This window comes from Bison bison, unplaced genomic scaffold (assembly GCF_000754665.1).
Source record: "Bison bison bison isolate TAMUID 2011002044 unplaced genomic scaffold, Bison_UMD1.0 scf7180017864310, whole genome shotgun sequence".
Classification (NCBI taxonomy): Eukaryota; Metazoa; Chordata; class Mammalia; order Artiodactyla; family Bovidae; genus Bison; species Bison bison.
The window spans coordinates 418298-424297 of record NW_011494882.1 but is presented as its reverse complement, the minus strand read 5'-3'; positions in this window follow the sequence as shown (position 1 = coordinate 424297).

The following is a 6000-nucleotide window of genomic DNA, read 5'->3' as shown; positions in this document are numbered from 1 at the left end:
ATCCGGTCCCATCACTTCATGGGAAATAGATGGGGAAACAGTGGAAACAGTGTCAGACTTTATTTTTCTGGGCTCCAAAATAACTACAGATGGTGACTGCAGCCATGAAATTAAAAGACACTTACTCCTTGGAAGGAAAGTTATGACCAACCTAGATAACATATTCAAAAGCAGAGACATTACTTTGCCAACAAAGGTTCGTCTAGTCAAGGCTATGGTTTTTCCTGTGGCCATGTATGGATGTGAGAGTTGGACTGTGAAGAAGGCTGAGCACTGAAGAATTGATGCTTTTGAACTGTGGTGTTGGAGAAGACTCTTGAGAGTCCCTTAGACTGCAAGGAAATCCAACCAATCCATTCTGAAGGAGATCAGCCCTGAGATTTCTTTGGAAGGAATGATGCTAAAGTTGAAACTTCAGTACTTTGGCCACCTCATGCGAAGAGTTGACTCATTGGAAAAGACTCTGATGCTGGGAAGGATTGGGGGCAGGAGGAGAAGGGGACGACAGAGGATGAGATGGCTGAATGGCATCACTGACTCGATGGACAACAGTCTGTATGAACTCCGGGAGTTGGTGATGGACAGGGAAGCCTGGCGTGCTGCGACTCTTGGGGTCACAAAGAGTCATACACAACTGAGTGACTGAAATGATCTGATGGATATATGCTCAGGGGTGGAATTGCTGGATGATATGGAAATTTCTACTGGTGGCTCAGCAGTAAAGGATGTGCCTGCCAATGCAGGAGACCTGAGTTCGATCCCTGTGCTAGGGAAGATCCCCTGGAGAAGGAAATGGCAACCCACTCCAGTATTCTTGCTGGGAAATACCATGGACAGAGGAGACTGGAAGGCAGAGGAGACTGTCCATGGGCCACAAAGAGTTGGATATGATTTAACAACTAACAAAACAATAACAACAATGGGAATTCTATTTTTAGTTTTTTAAGGAAACTCCATAATATTTGTACCAATTCACATTCCCACCAACAGTGTAAAAGGTTCCCTTTTCTCCACACCTCTCCAGTATTTATTGCTTGTAGATTTTTTGGATGATGGCCATTCTGACTGGGATGAGTTGATATGTCATTGCAGTTTTGATTTGCATTTCTCAGATAACTAATGATGCTGCAGATCTTTTCATGTGCCTTTAGCCATCTGTATGTCGTTGAAGAAATGTCTGTTTAGATCTTTTGCTCATTCTTTGATTATGTTGTTTCTTTTTTTGACATAGAGTTGCATGAGCTGTTTGTATATTTTGTATATTAATCCCTTATTTGTTGCTTTGTTTGCAAATATTTTCTCCCATTCTGTGGATTGTCTTTTCATTTTAGTTTTGGTTTTCTTTGCTATGCAGGAGTTATTAAATTTAATTAGGCCCCATTTGCTTATGTTTGTTTTTATTTTTATTAGTCTACGAGGTGAATTTTAAAAGATATTTTGACATAAATCATTGGTTTCTGCCTATGTTTTCCTCTAAAAGTGTTATAGTGTCTAGTTTTACCTTTGGGTCTGTGATCCATTTCAAGTTGATTTTTGTGTACAGTATTAGAGAGTGTTCTAATTTTCTTTTTTTAGGTGTAGCTGTCCAGTTTGCCTAGAACCACTTAGTGAAGAAACTGTCCATTCCCCTTTGTATATTTTTGCCTCTTTTGTCATAGATTAGTTGACCACATCTGTGTAAGTTTATTTCTGTGTTTTCTATCCTGTTCCATTGATCTAGATGTCTGTTTTTGTGCCGGTACCATACTGTTTTGATTACCATAGCTTTGTAGTATAGTCTGGAGTAGGAAGTCTGATTCCTCTACCCTCATTTTTCTTTCTTAGAATTTCTTTGACTATTTGGAATGTTTTGTGTTTACATATAAAAATTTAGGACTTTTTTGTTCTAACTATGTGAAAAATGCCATTGATACTTTGATAGGGATTGCATTCATCTCTTGATTTCCTTGGATAGTATATTCCTTTTGACAATATTGATTTTTCCAGTCCAAGAACATGATATATGTTTCCATCTGTTTGTGTCATCTTTGATATATTTAATTTTTGTCTTATAGTTTTCATAATAGAAGTTTTTCATCTCTCTAAGTAGGCTTTTTTCCTTAGGTACTTAGGTATTTTATTCTTTTTGATGCAATGGTAACTGGGATTGTTTCCCTGATTTCTCTTTCTGATCTTTCATTGTTAGTGTATAGGAATGCAAGAGATTTCTGTGTATTAATTTTGTATCCTGAAACTTTACCAAATTCATTGAGGAGATCTGGTAATTTTTTGGTAGTCTCTATAAGATTTTCTATATATAATATGTCATCTACAAAGAGTGACAGTTTTACTTCTTATTTTCCAATTTGAAGTCCTTTTATATATTTTCTTTTCTGACTGCTGTGACTAGAACTTCCAAAACTATGTTGAATAAAATGGGTGACAACAGACACCCACCCTTGCCTTTTGCTGTCTTAGAATACTTTCAGCTTTTCACCATTGAGAATAGTGTTATCTGGGGTTTTTCATATATTTCCTTTATTATGTTGAGATAAGTTCCCTCCATGCCCACTGTCTGGAGAGCTTGTACTATAAATGGGTGTTTGCCGGGAGCCAGCGTGAGGAACTCCGCCCGTGGCAAAGGTCATGAGGAAGGAGGCTCAGCATACGCAAAGGCAGGATTGAGCCTCAGGAGTCCCCCTGGAAATTCTTGAGCACCTACCCCCAAAATCAGAGTCTGCCTACTTTACTGCTTTGTGCTCTCACCTACACCTCTGACTTTACAGGGGGCTGTCCCCCACCACCTCTCTCTGAAAAAGAGTTAACTTACAGCTCCAGTTAATAGAGTTCCTGGGCGTGGCAAGAGTGTTTCAACCTACAAACTCCTTTGGAAGTCCTCTAGCCTGCCTGAATAGGTTCTTCTGGCCACATGTGATTGTTCACAGCCTCCCAACCGTGAGAGGCATGAGATGTTCTAAACTGTCTAAATACAGATTCCTTTGAGCAGTTAAAAGATTGATTAGAAATTGTATTGGTGAAGGGTTTTTCACTTTTTGGGCCAATGTTTGCGGCTAAGTTTCCATATCCCTTGCCTATTGTGTCCCTGGCAGTGTATTGATTAATATAATTGGTGTATAGGAATGTAAGTAGTAGCTTTAATGTTTGTAACCTTGGACTCTTGAGTTAATTATTTTCTTGTTATAGCCCACCACACCTTTGCCCTATTAGGAATGCAACTTTATCTAATGCTTTCGGAGGGTGGCACCTGACTTTAGAATAATCACCTTTAGAGAAAAATAAGTTTTCTGAAAAAAGGATCTTAAGATGTTGACAGGCCTCCGGCCCAGAAGATGATGTAAATCACCTAAACTTTTGCATATAATAAGTTTGCAGGAAGAAAGCCTGGCTTACTGCTGGCCCTACCCCTTCCCCCATTATCCTCCATGCACAACTTAAGGTATAAAAACTACTTTGGAAAATAAAGTGCGGGCTTTGTTCAGGAAACTTGGTCTCCGCATGTCGTTCTTTCTTTCACCTTCTGGTTGAATTCCCATCTAGGGCGGGGAGGCTCGTCAAGCCTACTAGTTTAGCCTGGGCTTCTAAGATCTGACCCGGGAGGCCTTAGTGTCTCCTCTCCTTCGGGAGAATGGGAGGACGCCTGTGGCCTACATAGGTGACACAAATTCCTTATTTTGGAATTTTATTAGCTTTCCATGTAAACCAAGTTATTCAGCCTCTTTACTCCACTGAATTTTCCTGCTGAGCTATCCTCAGCGACCCCGTGGACTGCAGCTTTCCAGGCTCCTCCGTCCATGGGATTTTCCAGGCAAGAGTACTGGAGTGGGATGCCATTGCCTTCTCCGATATCTCTATTTAATATTTAATTAAGAAATTGTTTCCTGATCCTCGCCATCGCCATCCCTGCTTTGAATTCCCTGGATCCACCAGGGCTGGACCCTGGCAGGTGTTGAATTTTATTAAAAGCTTTTTTGCATCTACTAAGATGTATGGTTTTACCTTCAGTTTGTTAATGTAGTATATCACACTGATTGATTTGTGGGTAGATGTTACCACTTCTCTAAATGTTTGATAAAATTAGCTTGTGAAGCTGTCGGGCCCTGGACTCTTGTTTGTTGGGAAGTTTTTAATCAGTTTCAATTTCAGTACTTGTGAATAGTCTGTTCGTATTTTCTATTTCTTCCTGGTTCAGTCTTGGAAGGTTTCACCTTTATAAAAATTTGTCTATTTCTTTTAGGTTGTCCATTTTATTGGCATAAAGAATTTGTAGTAGTCTCTTATGATTCTTTGTATTTCTATGATATCCATTGTGACTTCTCCTTTTTAATTTCTATTTTTATAGAGTTGAGCCCTCTTCCCTTTTTTCTTGATGAGTCTAGCAGAAGGTTTATCTATTTCATTTATCTTTTCAAAGAAGCAGCTTTCAGTCTCAGTAATCTTTGCTATTGTTTTCTTCATCTGTATTTCATTTATTTCTGCTCTGATCTTTATTATTTCTTTCCTTCTACTAACTTTGGGTTTTGTTTATTCTTCCTCTAGTTGATTTAGATATAAGGCTAGGTTGTTTATTTGAGATTTTTTTCTTATTTCCTGAGGTTAACATTATATTACTATAAACTTCCCTCTTAGAACTGCTTTTGCTGTGTCCCAAAGGATTTGGATAGTTTTGTGTTTTTTTATATTTATCTCTAGGTATTTTTTATTTCCTCTTCGATTTTTTCAGTGATCCATTGGTTGTTTAGTAAGGGCTTGGCTTATTGAATAACAAACAATCAGATGTTATCCAAATAACATCCATCTGCAGTGGGAAATATAGATGACAGAATTCCTGGGCATGGAGGTTGCATAGACAGAGTGGCCTTGATGACTCTTTTGAGTGGGAGTTATTGTGATAAAAACAGAAATAAAGCAGTTCTATAGAAAAAAAAACAAAACAAATTTCTCCCCCAAAGAGCCTGTTTTAGACAAAAAGGAAACAGTATGTAGAGTGTGTACAAGTGTCGTGGAACCTAAACAGCTAGTTTTATTGAAATATTAAAAGGTCATGTGACAATATAATTAGAAGGATGGAAAAGAATCAGAAAAAGTATGTATCCATATAGCTGAATCACTGTGTTGTAAACCTGAAACTAACATGACACTGTAAATCAACTATACTTCAATTAAAAAAAATGAAAAAAAGAAATAAGAAGAGATAGGCACAATGATGAAAGTCTAATAATGAAAGAAAATTAGAATTTGATAAATATCGTGATTGTCTTCTCAACATTCACCCCTTCCCCACTTACTGATTAAGATCTTGAGAAGCAGTTGGAGGGCTTCATCCAAGACATTAGACCCATCTCCTTGACTATCATTGTTTCAGGAACTCTGGTCTAATCCCCAAAATGAATTACATTCCTAGGATGGCAGGGAATAATTTCAGAAGGGGTGGGGGTGTGCTATCCCAATCAAACAATGAAATTCAAGGAGACAGTATTTCCTTGAGAATTCTGAGGAAAATTTCTTTTTCTTAAATGTTATCCACAAGAAAAGACAGTCTCTGTTCTTCTGGATATGAATTTACCATGTACAAGAGTTATCACATTTACTGCTGTCTTTTTACTAGCTCCAGATGAAACTAGACGGGAAGGAGGGTAAAGCCAAGAGGACTGAGAGCAAGGAGGCCAGAGATGTTGGATTCTATCGTATCTGAGGCTGCTCTCAATTGTACTCCCAGGGTTTCCTTTCTATTTAAGAATAGTGGAGGTGAATTTTCTCATTTTTTTCAACTGAAAACATTTTAACTGATATAAAATCTGTATAAAAAATTATGCCTATTTTCCCTGAAGCATAATGGTAGTACTCAAAAGCTAAAGAGACAAGTAATTGGGTTTAGATTACATTATTCACACCAATCCTAATTTAAAGAAGTACCTAAACTGGAATATTACTTTTTTTCAGAGTAGTACAATCCCTTTGGAACTGTCACTAACCCATTCTTTTTTCTTCCTGTTAACAAGA